The sequence below is a fragment of the Pogona vitticeps genome, chromosome 1, assembly GCF_051106095.1.
Source record: "Pogona vitticeps strain Pit_001003342236 chromosome 1, PviZW2.1, whole genome shotgun sequence".
NCBI classification, from domain to species: Eukaryota; Metazoa; Chordata; class Lepidosauria; order Squamata; family Agamidae; genus Pogona; species Pogona vitticeps.
The window spans coordinates 57,720,342-57,736,018 of NC_135783.1; the positions used below are offsets into that span (position 1 = coordinate 57,720,342).

Genomic DNA, 15,677 nt, shown 5'->3' on the forward strand with positions numbered 1-15,677 from the left:
ATTAGTTAAAAGCTTATCTAAACGAGATCATATTCACTTGTCACCTGTCATGAGAGAATGGACTAACATAATAGCCTCCTAAAGAGAGGGCATTCCACAACCTGTCAATATCAGTAAATTAAGATGGAACGGTCCAAGAGAGAGGGCAGATATTTTTGTAAAATAATGCTGTTCTCAAAGCACCTAATAAACCCATATAAGTTTTAAGACAGGGGTCTAATAGCGCTTGTTTAAATGAGCTTTACTATAGAGAAGCCAAGGTGAAAATCTAAGTTTAGCAGCAAGATTCAGTACAAAATTTCTCCATGAACCTGATTTCATCTCACTATACATTAATGTTACAAAATGCAGACAGGGGCACAAAACAGAAATTTCAGACAATAGTTTTTACCGCTAAGGTCACTGTCAGCATTAAAGCCAATTCCAATCTTGTAACAAGAGGCATAGAAATTTAAGGGTTGGGGAAGCTGCCAACAATAACCAAGCATTTGGGATAACTTCTAATAATTACAACTTTCATGCCTCAAAATGGCTTCACTATACAGTGTCTGAAGGAGTAGTTTGGGTTTTAAAATTTTACAAATGAGGGGAACCAAATGTGCTCCTCTAGCTCTATAGAAACATGGCATTTTCAAATATCTGTTTAGCAAACTTAATATGGGATGTCCAAGAGCTTAAAGGGCAAAACACCATTCCAGGTTCTTAAAGAGAGATATCTGTTCTAATCTTCAATCCATTATTTATTTATGCAGATAGGATCATCTATTAAACAGTGAAAAGGAAGAACCATTCCAGCAGACTGGTGTTGACAACTGTGATATTTGCAAAAATCATCATGAGCCAAGACAGAATACTTAGGAACACTAAGTGTTAGGAATGATCATTTTTAAAACCAGGTTAGATTTAATTTAAATGAAATTGATTTAAATGAAAAAAGAGGATTTTTGGACAATATAAATCAAAAAATCAATTTTTATTTAAATCATGATTTAATATTATCTCTGCACTCTTCTCTCTCAATTTTAGTACAGTCACAGACTTCTGATTCACTTTTTCCTCTTGCCTAATATATATGAAAATTTCTGCTTATTCACCCATGCAGTATCACTAGCAATTTCCCCTTCCAAAAATCATTTTTAAAAAATAACATTCTTTTTAGTAATATTTTCAGGACAAATTACAGATGTACACAAGAAAGGAACAAGTCTTAGAGTCACTAGAAACCATCTCTCCTCTTGCATTGAGATTATAAAAGTCTTGTTTCAGTTTGTAACAAGTCAAAATATGTTGTAAGCCGCCTAGAGTGGTCACAATTGACTAGATAGGTGGGGTATAAATGAAATAAATAAATAAATAAATAAATAAATAAAATAAACCAGGATTACAAACCAGAGTATAAACTTGATTAGCAAGCAAACATAAACTAGAATTTTCAAATTCAGATAAAATAGTAAATCATACTTTGACATAGTCAGGAACATAAGTTTCTTCTGTCTGTGCAGGACAGCAGGAACAGCACAAGCTGAAGACTCTTCTTGCATTGCCAAACCACTGTTGTCAATTACATATAGATGAAACTAATAACAGGAGTAATGATGCTATGCGGTCAATTTTCTTATGGCAGATTGCCACCTATAGCTTTTTGTTTACTGCCTTTTAGTGTGGTATTGTTTGATCCAAGGTTTCCTCTAAGGTGTGCACCTGCACGCACACGACTCTACCTCCATCCAGGCAGGGCTCTTTTTATTCCGCACACCCACAGCGATCACACATGCAGGGTGAAATCACACGTGCAAGGGGCAGAGTCCCACCCAGGGGGCTGAAAATTAGAGGAAACATTGGTTTGATCCTTTTCAGCATTACTATATACTTACTGGTTTTAGCTTTAAATGTTGTTCTTTAATGATGTAAGTCACCTTGAGTCCTTCTTAAAGAAAAAGGTAGGGTAAAAATATTTTAAATAAAATAATAAATTTAAGGTAAAAGGTAAAGGTTCCCCTTGACAATTTTTGTCCAGTCGTGTTCGACTCTAGGGGGCGGTGCTCATCCCCGTTTCCAAGCCATAGAGCCAGCGTTTTGTCCGAAGACAATCTTCTGTGGTCACATGGCCAGTGCGACTTAGACACGGATTTAAATGACTGAAAATCTGTTATTTTCCTCATGGATCTGCATGACTTACTAACACTTTTTGCAGATGTCAAAGGTTCTATGCCGTTCATTATTTTGACAAGCAGGAAAGATAGAAGGCAAAACTTTCATGCCTAGAGTGGTTGTAACTGACTAGATAGGCAGGATATAAATTCAACAAATAAATAAAATAAATAAATAAATAAAATCATTACTCATTTAACAAACATTTCAGCAAGAAAATATTGCTTGGGATTTCAAGCATTTTTAAATTTCAAGGTTACCAATAAGCAAGTCATTTAGATTCCCTACAGTGAAGATCATTTACTGCTATCCTTTTCGATCCAGCGGCCAAAATCCCCATGCAAGCTTATCAGCCACTAGCTTTTATCGCTCATTCTAAGTTTTCTACCACCATCCACCACCCTGGTTCTAAGGTGCATTCACAACCTCTTCTGAGCTGGTGAAGCTTTTGGGAGCATTGGGCAGAAAGGAGGCTTTAATGCCTGAAAATCATTGCTGATGGTCTCTATCCCAGCAGCAGGACCATCATGGCAATTTTCAGGCATTAAAGACTTTCCTCTCCCATCCCAGGGCTCCCAAAGTCTTTTCCAAATTTAAAGGGATCTCAGAGAGTCTCATAACATGGGGGCAGGGTAGAACAGGAAATTTCTAATAAGCAATAAAAGCCAATGGTGCTGACATCATCAACTTGCACAGACCTAATTTTATTGCAAGAGCATTTTGACCAATATAAGATAGAGATCCCTTTCTGTCACTCCAGCATACACAAATATTAAACACAAGCAGACTTCTTTGGGTCTGCAGGCAATCACATGGTAGCATGATAACTCTTGTGTGGAAGAAAGAGGCACATAAAATATGTTTCTGTTGTTCCATTCATTTCTGCAAGGTTCATGGAAGAGGTGTGATATAGGGAGATCGCTATCCACAGAGTCTGAGATCAGTCTCAACCATCCTGCTCTCAAAACCATCATCACTTGATAAATGACAGCTTTTATCACTCAGGTGTAATGGATAGCTAGCTGGCTGGATAGTTCAATGCTTTAGGTATCTGCCTATGGAGCCAGAAATTGGAAGTTTTATTCCCCACCGTGCCTCCTGAGGGAAGAGCCAGTTTTTGTGCACAGTTTCTTTCGCAATCTGCACAGTTCCAGGGTGTACCGAGAAGAAGGAAATAGTAAACCACTTCTGAGTACAGTGGGGTCTTGACTTGAGAACTTAATCCGTATTGGAAGGCGGTTCTCAAGTCAAAAAGTCTGTAGGTCAAGTCTCCATTGACTACAGTGCATTGAAAACCTATTAATCCCGTAACAGGCCATTTTTGTTCCTTTTTTTTTTCTGGTCTGTAAGTCAAACCTAAATTTTGCGGCCAGAGAAGTCTGTAACTCAAAAAGTCTGTAAGTCAAGCCGTCTGTAAGTCAAGGGTCCACTGTATTCTCTACCTAGAAAGGTAGAGGAGGAGGATAGGACAGCTACCTTGTAAGAGATGACATTTTTAGATACCTGCTTTTAATTTTTTGGAAACCAATTTGGGCACAATACTTTTATGGATGATTGCGCAACTCTTCAAATTTCAAGATGATATACATATCATACACAACTGTTACATATAAGTACTATTCATCCCTATTGGAGTAGCTGGTAATCATAGTAAAAGAAAACAATTAAGTATTATAGCGTCAGATGAGAAAACAATACAATTTGTCACAAAGCAAAGAAGCAAAGTTTAAAGATTCCTCTCATATTTTCTATGTATTGAATTTACTGCCTCATTTTTTCATGTAAAACTATTTCTAGGGAAGCTCACAAAAAATTCAGGCAAATATAGCAGATTAAAAACCAACAAATAAAATAGCAAAATAGAAGCAGTAATGCAAACATTCTTCCAAATTTACAAAGTAAATATTGGATCGTGGTTTTAAAGGTCATGACCTGCCCCCCAAATGACATCTATCTGTAATAGCAGCAAAAAGGTCTCTCCAAAGAGGGAATTCTGTAAGTTGGGCACCTGCTACAACAGAGAAGACCATTCCTCCAACCACCAAACATACTTTGAGAAAGATGTCTGAAGATGATTGAAGTATATAGGCATGGTATCAATAGACAGAGTACTATGCATTAGAAGGAAAGCACCAGGACGCTGAATAGGTCTGGAAGCAGACCAGGAGTTCACACAGAGCCTTCCAGGTCATTAGCCAAGAAGCATAACTCTACTAAACAGTTTCTGAATCATGGTCAAAAAGCAGCCCTGTGCATAATGCACTGTAGTAGTCAGAGGGTCACAAAGGCATGGTTTACCATGGCCAGATTATTCCTAGCCATGACCAAACCAGAAGGTGTAATTAGTACACTAGCCTTAATTAACTGAGAACATACAACTAATGGATGCCTTTCTTTAGGACTCAAGAAAACCTAGTTACCATAAGGCCACACTTAGTACTATATGAAAAGTAACAGAAAGTGTTGCATTAAACATACATGTATTTCTCTCTTCATTATACATCCATTTACAAAGTAATGTATCTCTAGGACAACAAGATGAGTTCAGCTGGGCTTACTGCCAAGCAACTGGGCACAAGATGAAAACACTAAACATTTCAGTCTACTCAGTACAGTACTACTCAAAAACATATAACAGTAAGCATGGATCCAATGTGAAAGCACATTCTCATGTTATTTACATCACTTTCCCCAATGTAAACTGTTCTTAAAGTATTACTGTTTATAGCCAAGAAGAACATATGGGAAGCTATGGTCATTTTATATATTAATAGTAAAACCAGACCAGCAACACATACATACACATACGAGTATTCATAGCTAATCATTCACTTTGGGGGGGGGGAGGCCTAAGGTGGCACTGAACACAGCTTGTCCAGGATCCCCTTAAATTTGGCACTATTCCTGCTGACATATTTGAGAACCCTGGTTCTAGATTAACTAGGTGCTACAATCCCAACATCCATGAATATTAGGCTAAGGCATCATCGTTATAGTTGTTTTGCAAGAGCGTGCTGTATTTCTGCTTATAACAAACTTCTGTGAGCCTTTAAAATCTGGCTACTATATCTTTGCAGGGTTGCTTTGGTAATAAGCTCACACTGTTCATTTTTAGTAGATGAGACAGATTTTGCCTGTGTTGAATAATGATAAATGTATTGGTGAGGTTTGCACTTCCTGCTATCAATACTTTGAGTTTCACATTTTTCATTTTTGCTAGTAACTTCCTTAATGGAAACAGATAGTTGACAGTGTTATCGAGCTTCCCATGACAAAAATCTCCAGTCTAGAAAAGCAATTTAGTTTACTAAAACTATATTTCCTTTATGTCTGATTACATAACAGAGAAACTTCATTATTCATAGGCATCTTCTTCAGATGAAGCTGACATCTCTGAGCAGTACCAGAACAATTTATTTTATTTACTAGTTCATGCAGTTTTTTGTTACACAAAGGTGAGTTATGTAAGTTTCTGTAGTACACTAAAAATATTAGAACAAAGAGGGTAACATCTGCTCTATAAAATCCAAGATGCAAAAACATTACATGCAAACACTTATGGCGCAAGCTACAGAGCCCCTTCCCCTTTTATAAGAAGAGGCCCTGGAGGTCATAAATTTGCATCACGAAATGGGGCATTTAACCCTTCCACCAAAAATCTACTTCCTTCCTCATTCCAAAACAATCATGAAATTGTTATTCCTTCAAAATTATACAACTATAACCCTATAGTTACATGTGTGTGAAACAAGGATGTCAGTCAAGAAAAGAAATAAACTGGTTGTTGTGGGTTTTTCTGGCTCTTTGGACGTGTTCTGAAGGTTGTTCTTCCTAACATTTCGCCAGTCTCTGTGGCCAGCATCTTCAGAGTGCTGTCCTCTGAAGATGCCAGCCACAGAGACTGGTGAAATGTTAGGAAGAAGAAACTTCAGAACACGGCTAAAGAGCCCGAAAAACCCACAACAACCATTAGATCCCAGCCGTGAAAGTCTTCGCGAATATAAAGAAATAAACTACAGTGGTGCCTCGCTTTACGAGCGCTCCATTTGACAACGAAATCGCATTACGTTGAAGATTTTGCAAGTACAAAAGTGATCGAAAAACGATGTTCCCTACGGGGGAATTTTGCTTTGCAATGATTGGTTCCCTTCTTCGGGAACTAAGCATCGCAAAGCGATGATTTTCGGCAAGCTGATCGGCGGTTTCAAAATGGCCGCCGGATGAAAAACCTGCCCGCCCGCTGTTTTCTGGCATGGATTCCTCGCTGCACGGGCAGCAAAAATGGCCGCGCTATGGAGAATCTTCACTGGACAGTGAGTTTTAACCCCATAGGAACACATTAATTGGGTCTAAAAGGCTTCCCAGGCAGCTTTTCCCTCACACATACACAGTTGCTATTACCCCTGCCAAGCTTAGAGGGTAGACACAGATATGAGAGAGATGCATACTCTTTCAAACATTGGGTCTATTTTGTTTGAGGGGCAATAGGGGATTTCTATCAAGCTGACCAAACTCCGGGAGGCAGTGGAAGACAGGAGGGCCTGGCATGCTCTGGTCCATGGGGTCACGAAGAGTTGGACATGACTTAATGACTAAACAACAACAACAAAATCAAGTAAGTAAAAGGAGATCAATCCTCATACACTTTCCAGCACAACGAGGATTTTTTTTAAAAAAAGCACTGTAAACATCTTTAATCTATCAAATACACTTTGGTGGTTGCTGCTGAGCAACGCAGCTCCTGATAAAACAATAGTCTCTTAAAACCTTATTAAATGTTAAACGTGTTAGCTGAGCAATGACTGTGCCAGGCATTTGAGTGAAACATTAACAACCCCTTTGATGAAAGTGGAAGCAGATCATCAAAGAACAGACTGATCTGAAAGAAAACATTTATTTCCCTGTAAACAAAAGCTTTTTATAGAAGGGCACAAACAAATGTTATACTTAAGATAGCTCTTATGCCATCTTCCTTCCCTTTAATTACTATCTACCTGGGTATTATCATGTTTGTGCCTAGAACAAGTTTTTCCATTTGCTGTTCTCACTGGTAGTTCCACTGTTCTTCTTACTGAAAATGTGGAAAAAGTCCCACTTTGCAGCACAGGAACCAAAGAAGGGCAGTAGACCCTGAAACAAATGATACTCGTTTCTCTACCACTAACATGTTGATACTGTAGACTAGATAGTTCCCAATGGATGTAAACTGGATTTTTCACCCATCATTCCAATCCTCAAAGATCTCAGAAAGTCCGGCATTCGTTCCCATGTTCCCCCCATACATATGTTTAGGAATGGGTTAGACATTTCCTCCTTTCTGATTCTGCTAAAGACAGTTGGGGAATCTTGAGCCTCAGGCTCAAGATCTATATAAAGAAAGCAGCAGATTGTATGTTCATGAGTACAGATAAGAATCTACAAATTCTGGTGCACTAGTTAACACATGTAGCTGGAGATTCCAGAAAATAAAGGATATCCTGAAGCACCTTCTTTTCATATTCCAATATTTAAGAAACACTGGTTGAAGTACTTTTTTAAAAGACAACAAAATGTTTCCATTTTGGAAAGACAGAATAGTAGCACTAAGAACCATCTGTACCTGCAGAAACTGCTCAGCAGTTCAATTTTTTCAACACATCTAATTTTTTTGTGGTTTTTAAAAGATTCCATTAAATACTGAAGAAGAACATCATCAAATTATGTGTTTGGGAGAGGGGTACCAAGAGCAAAATGGCCTGGCAATTACACCCTTAACACCTAGGTCAACATCCAATAGCATACAGTACTTCACTAGCCAACACATATATTGTTGGGATTTTCTTCCTGTCCTATTCCTGCTGCAACCCTCTGTAGGCCAAAATTTCTGCTTCTGCAAAACATGGTTGGCCAATCTCAAGAAAACAAAAATGATCATTTCCCCACACTACATAAATATAATGATGGCAGCTAAAAGGCAGAGAGCAAATTTAAACTTCAAATACAGTATTTGAGTATCTAACATACACATATACATTTCTGAACAACACACACAGATTCCAAACAGTTTTAAAGAACCAGCCTTGCAATTTTTCCCAAAAAAATAGTATATAACCAGCCTTACAGATTGCAAGTACTACAGTGACTGTAACTCCTACAGTAGTACCTCGGTTTACGAACACCTCAGTTAACATAATTTTCAGTTTATGAACAGAAATCTGTTGAAAATAATGCCTCTGTTTACTTTTTTTTTTCGGTTTGCGAAGAAAGTTTCCCCAGGATGTATTGTGCCTGGAGGTTTAAAGCGCCACCCCCGTTCCTATGGCAATCAGCATTTTGGTTTATTAATTTTTTTGCGTTACGTAACGTCCTATAGAACGCATTAAATTCATAAACCGAGGTACTACTGTATATATAAATATTTTATATATAAAATAATTCATAATGGATAACAGAAATAACTAATTACACTTGCACGCAACATTTCAGCACCATGTGTAATGCCTATGTGGATTTATATTAAAATGTATTAAATCATAATAAATTTCTAACACCTGGCAATGTAACAGAACATTTAGATCAGGGGGGATACAAAAACTGCAAACTTTACTGTTAAGTAAAAGATACACAATGCCTAAGAGTTCAATATAATTCATAGTTTAGAATATGAGGCTGCCACCTACTTTTTAACATCATCATTACAATATGTATCAACTTAAAACTATGAAAGTTTTGAATATATTTTTCAATGCAACTAAGTTAAGCAAGGTATGGGAAACAATAAGGTTCCACATTATGCTATACTGCATATTTACACAGCATATGCTGTGTACTGAAGGCCTCTGTCATTATGAAACATAATTAACTCTATCTGCTCTTCCAAAAAGGCAATTTCAAAATTTTACAGGGAATACTGCTAAATAGGAAGTTGTGCTTTCTGCTACAGAAATTGTCTCAATAAGGTAAACATAGTTAGAGCTGAACTAATAGGTTCTGATAGTGCTACAAAAAAAATTACTTAGTAAAAAAAATTGTTTCCACATACTAATGCCTAAGTTGTTTATTTTTAAAACAAACAAATGAACTTGCTTTATTTGATAGTTATTTTTCCTATGTCATGCCCTTTCCCAGACAAAAGCCAAGAAAAGAAAAAGTTTAAAATGTTTTAAGAGTCACTATATTTACCATCAAACTCTCTTACCTCTTCATCTTAAAATTTTGTCTAGATGACAAGAATTTATCTGCATAAAGGAGGAGCTTTCTCATACAGACAAATAACATGGAGATCTCTATATGGAAAAGAAAAGCTTTCCTATCAAATACTCAAGATCTACAACATGCAGAATTAATGGGATTACCATAATGGATTAAAGGTTTAGGGATGCAGATGGCTTTAATGACTAATGCTCTCAGGAGACTGCAAATCTCACACCTGTATACAATATTGCTATTAAGTCTCATTGCTCCCTCAGCTACCTCAAAGCATTTGATTCTGGCAAATGTAGTCCTGCTCCATAGAGCCACACAACGGAAAAAAGCTTTCTTTTCCCCTCCTAAAAGCATTTCTCTCCCCACAAAGAGGTCAGAATCTTCCTGCATCCCAAATTCAACTCCAGAAGGATAGCTGTAAAAGGTTCACTTAGATCCTGCCCTACCTTATGGAGGATGCCAGTCCTCCCTCCCTTTTTACATACAGTATCTCTTCAAATTGCTTTTTATCATATTTTGCATGACTGCTGACAGAGGATTAGCTTGATCTCTGAAACAGTGCTCAGTGAGGAAGCCTAGCTAGTGCAAACCTTTTCCTCATAAACCTGGGAAAGGAAATGTGATCAGGTCCCTTTGCAACTCTCTCTGTTTCTACTTTAAACCTCACAGCCATGCTTCGAAGCAAAGACATCTGGGATTTGGGTTGGGTGGAAAGAACTAGAATAATAATAATAATAATAATAATAATAATAATAATAATAATAATAATAATAATAATAATAATAATAATAATAATAATAATAATAATAATAATAATAATAATAATAATAATAATAAGAGGTGGCAGGTAACACATCGGGTCCTAGGTAAGTACTGAACCTAGCCACCCCAATCATCTTACTCTCTCCTTCTGCCACACTAACTCAGCATTCACAACAGGTCTCTGAATGTCACCTGTATTTTAAACAAACCACTGCAAACCCTTCTCATTCCTTAAGTCTCTGAAGCCTTTCCTCTCTCTTCTTTCTTCCTTTCCTTCTCTCGCAACCTTGGAAGCCTTGTCATCACTGATTTGCTCGGCCCCAGTCCCAATCTAGCTCCCCGAAAACCCACAGCTCAGCCCTCCAGCTGGCATCACTGTCAGGCAGCCCCACAAGTCTGACCTGACCAGCCAAGGCCTTTGATTTAATTACTGAGTCTGCTCTTCAGGGGCATGTGCTTACAGATATCCTTGTATTGCAGCTTCTCCATTATAGAGTCCATATAAACCACTCCAATAGTCTAAACCAGAACAGGGGTTATTAAAGTAAGTAACAAAAGAACACCAACAGAATTAGTATTCAGTTCACCTTCCTGGTCTCCAGTTTCTGCCACTGGTCCCAGTCTTCCCAAAACGGTTCCTAGCACCCCTGTTCCCTCTATAGGGGTTGGCACAGTGCCAGGCAGGTATCTGGTTCTCTCCACCAGTCCCTGGGAAGTAGCAGACGGCGCTGTCTCACAACTTGGGTGGTTTAGTCTCTTTTCCACTCCTATGAGAGTGGTGGTATGCCTGCAATATGGACAGATTTGTGAATGGATTTCTGATTGTAACCCAGTCGGAGCCTGGCTCCCAGATTCAGCATCTCCTTTCTTTCCCAACATTGTGATGTCCAAGTCCCTTTCCTGCACGAGTGTCAATCAGAGTTGACGCCAGGTTTTCCTGTCTTCCTCAATCAGAGTTGATGCCAGGTTTTCCTGTCTTCCTCGCCTCTCTGCTTTCTCGTTACACCCCCCTGCCAATATGAAGAGCAGTTCTTCCACCTGTGTCTTTCCCTTTGTTTCTCCTTAATTTCTCTTAATTTATATGTACTTTCCCAACAAACTTCTCTCACTCCACCATTGCTGGGCTTTCCTGTCTCCTTCAGCCCCTTTTCCTTCCTTTTTTCTCCTTCTCTTTTCAGAGTATATTTTCCCTTCTCTGTCTTCCCCACTTTCTCCTCCTCTTTTGGTGGCAAAGTTGCTTTTATCCATGCACTATGGATTTACCAACTCCTCTCTCTGTATTCTTCCACTACCACGGTCATGACCACACAGACTTCTGTCTGCTTCCCACTGTCTCTGCAGCTACATGTGTTATCATGTTCCTCCTCTTTGCCCTGTCCCTGGGTCACTGCCATCAATTCCTTGGGAGGCTAGCTTTGTCATGTGGGTCCCGTGGGGTTGACAGGCTGCCAACAATGGCATCTGCGTCTTCTCCACAGAGGGCATGTTCCCTGTCTAATTTCTTCCTCTCATTATCTATATCTTTACTGTCCTTCAGCAAGCAGGCAAAAGCCTTTTCAGATAAGCTTTCCCTCAGTGACTGGCTGCCTGAGTGGGGTTTATAAATGGATTGCTGTGCCTTTACTGCTTTGACTGTGTTTTTCGTATTGCTTTTATTTACTGTTTCTTAGAATTGTATTTGATCCTTTTTAGTATTTCCATTCTTACTGTTCTTAGCTTTAAACACTGTCTATATGTATATGTATACCATTCTCTCTCTGTGTGTGTGTGTGTGTGTGTGTGTGTGTGTGTGTGTGTGTGTGTGTGTGTGTGTGTGTGTGTGTGTGTTCACCTTTTGGAGAGGTGCCTAGGTAACCTAGTGCAAGAGCACTTGAGCCAAGCTGTTTTTTTTAAAGAAAAACTAATTATTTGCAAAAAATCTCCTCACTACCATCACATCAACCACCAATACACACTTTTGTTCAAGCAATCACACCACCTGAACCAATGCTAATGGAACCATTCATTGAAAAGTAGAAACGCTGGAGGTGAAGGGGGAAACTATAGATTTGGGGAGGGACTCTGGGCTGATTCACATTTCCTTTTGTGTCATGTGCTCAACAGGAAAAATGCAAATCAGTCCATCCCAGTCCTGTAATACTTCCCACATTTTTGCCAATGTAGTTGCACCCTGAATCACAGAACTGTGTGCATGACACACAGAGAGAGCACCCATAACTGAAGAAGACACTCATTAACAATGACTGGACCATACAAATGATCCTGTTCATGCATTGGTCTTACAGTGAATGGCCATTTAAATTGCCAAATTGTTTGTATTTCATTTCCATTTCACTTCACTGTTTTCACCATTTTTTCTCTTCACTCATACAAACATACACCTACCAACTATTGTAATAGCATTTTTTTCTAATGAATTATGACATTATTTATTAGTCTTTTAAACTAGGTAACACTCCTCTTCATGTTCTTGAGGTTTTGTAGAAACAAGAGTAAGCAAGGAAAAAATAGTAAGCAGCAATAAAGAATGTAACTATAATTATGTTATTGAAGTCCCATTCTCAAAAGAAACTGGGATATGAATCAATTTTTTAAAAAAATAAAAAATAAATGCATAAAATATAATCTGTAGTTTTAGCCCCATGCTGTGTGTTTAGAAATCCTAGCTCTTAGCTCATGTTCCTTGAGCAGGCACAGGTGAACAGGTGTATGTGATGCGCAAATAGGCCTCTAATTCCTCTCCCATGATGTGCCAAATGAATAGGGAAGAAAACCATGTGTTTCCACTGTATTCCATCCCTGTATGGTGTCCCATGTAAATATCAAACTCCTTGTAAAATTGGAGTAAATCATTTGGAATATATTTTTGCTTTCCCAGCAAATCTGCTGAAGTACGTAGTTGCTACTGTTCTCTAAGAAAGATCAGAACAAATTACCTTGTAATATTTCTCCACTCTATTTTCACTGACCAGATGCCACTACTGTTGTTTCTGCCATATTATTTTATAGGAGTAATTCACATTTTAAGCAGTGTCAGTGCGGATTATAAGACTAAGTTTATTCAAGAGTTTTCTCCCTCTCTCATTAGATATAAAATGTTAGACAAAGAGGAAATGTATCATCTAAAATCCAATAGAACACAAATTAACTACACAGCCACTAAACTTACCAAACTGCAAAGATGGTTAAATCACCATGGAAGTTGAGTGCATTGTTTTTACAATGAGTCTTTCCAACTTTTCAGGAATTTTTAAATTGCACGTAGAAATACCGTCTTCCTGTTCTGGGAGAAGCTAACTACACATAATCCTGACAGGATAGTCTTGACCCTGCCCCCCCCCCAAAATAATGCTTTCCATCACAAAACAAACTAATTTTTGAAATGCACTGACTCCACTTTAAAATGGATAAATAAATTAAACAACTTCCAAAAGCCCATCCTCGGCATGGGAGAGGGTAAAAAATTCCCCTCTATTGGGAGAAAACTGGGGTAGAAATTAATTAAGATAAGTAATAGTGTAAGAGTGAGTATTCACACTCCAGTTAGAGATATGTAACAGCACAATGAAAAACTAATCACATAGCAGAAAAACCTGTAACAGCATACCAAAGGGAGACACATCCATACACACCTTAACCATTGAGTCCACCATTAGACTTGATAGTTTTAATGTGACAGCACCAACCAAAACATGAGCCATGTGGATTCTCTTGAATGTGGGAAGCCATTTATGTCAAGTGTATGTTTTAAGGGATGTCACAGCTGAAACTGTCTCAGTGGTGTCACGCTGGGTGTAGTTAATACTGCCAAGTTAACATGGGGAGCCACTTTACACAAATTGCTCCCTACCAAGAAAGGAATAAATATTTATTTGTTCCTGTTGGGTGCATACCAACAAAACGGCACTACTGATGTGGTCATCAATGCAGAAGAATCACCATGGCAGGCCTCACCTCTACAAATGTTAACAAGTTCAGCTGCTGTACTAGAAATCCAACCCCTTTCCAAACAACTATTTACTTTGATAGAGACACTTCTAGAACCTCTTACTAAACTTTCTGGAATTTGTTTCTAAATAAACATAGACAGGGGGGCTGCAGTGCAAATGCTTCCGTCTGGGATAAAAATAAAAATCTAAGAACTACTTGTATTTTGTTGTTACACATCTGTTCCTCAACTTCATTTTCTCTTTGGTGGGTGGACAGGTTGAGTTATGGATGCCAGTGTGTCCTCCTATTTCAGAGATGTTTTTTGCCATGTAGTCCCACTCCTAAGACTGAGAATGTGGATTTGTCCATGAAAGCTCACATTAAAATATAGCAGTTAGTCTTTAGGATGACACAACATTTTTGTCTTCTTTTTTTCTTTTTCTTTTGTTTTTGTTTGTTTGGAAGAGTGAACAGTTAGCACACCAGGAAGGTGAGATTCAGATTATTTCTAATCTTAATATCTATATCGATTATGGGGAATGTGTGCATAGAAGACACTTAAAACACCTATATATCAAAGGAGGGCAACTTACACCTTGCCAGAGGTTGCTGAACTGCAATTCCCCTGTAGTCCTACCTGTTTACCTATTAGTGAAATGGAAAGCTGCTTTATACTGAGTCAGACCATTGGTTCCTCTGCCAGTCAGCCCTGAATGCTAGCAACCCTGCAGAGTGCTACACAATATTCTTCCCATGTCTTAAGTAGCGACGCTAGTGTGAACCAGTGATCCTGTAAAACATGTGTTCTACCATTGAAATACCCCTCCTTCCTCTGGATAGGACCTAATGAAATTCCATGGGAGCCTCAGCCCACTACACCTGAAGGCCACATCTGGACCAACTCTGTTGTATGTGCTTAAGACAAAGGGATGCAAAGAAGAGGGAGAATTTTTGAATAAGTAATAGGAGTTGTTAAAAGATACATGCTCTTAGTTATGTAAGATTGTTTGTGCACCAAATGCATTTTAAAGACCAGGCATCTTAATCCTTTGAGGAGTCTTGTGGCACAGTGGTTAAACTGCTGTACTGAAGCAAAAACTGTGCTCACAAACCAGGGTTCAATCTCAGGTAGCCGACTCAAGGCCAACTCAGCCTTCTATCCTTCCGAGGTTGGTAAAATGAGTACCCAGCTCACTGGGGAGGATGTGTAGTCCGCAAAATTAACTTGTAAACCACCCAGAGAGTGCCTTAAGTGCTATGGGGCAGTATATAAGCAGCCCGCTTTGCTTTTTTGTATGTGCAGAATTAACATTTACTCTTAAAATCCTCATTGACTACTGTGAAATTACATGAACCAGGCATGTACTGTAATTTGCAAGGCAATACTGTGCTACAGGATTAAATAGTGATATGGATCAACCACTGCACTGTATCTGTATTTGCCACAACCTCTCTCATGCACTTGGTATCCTGTTGTGAGTCCTATGCAGTAAAGTAATAATAACTGCCTTACTGTGCAATAGGAAAACAGATTCTTAGAAAATAGAGATTTTCACGCAAAATTATCTGAAAAAAATGATAAAACTGTCCAATTCCATGTAACACTGAAAAGAGTTCAAACATTACAAAAGAAGAGGATGTTGTTGTTG

At 38.5% G+C, this 15,677-nt stretch overlaps 1 protein-coding gene and 1 long non-coding RNA gene across 3 annotated transcripts in view; one reads left to right on the forward strand and one right to left on the reverse strand.

The window, feature by feature from the left end:
• The window catches only part of RYR2 (ryanodine receptor 2), a 390,793-nt gene that overhangs the window by 367,574 nt on the left and 7,542 nt on the right, over window positions 1–15,677 (reverse strand). The gene's annotated exons all lie outside the window — the stretch shown is intronic.
• On the forward strand, window positions 10,913–11,197 carry LOC144585879 (uncharacterized). Its single transcript, XR_013540476.1, has 2 exons — window positions 10,913–11,029; window positions 11,065–11,197. It is a non-coding gene; the product is annotated as an uncharacterized LOC144585879 (long non-coding RNA).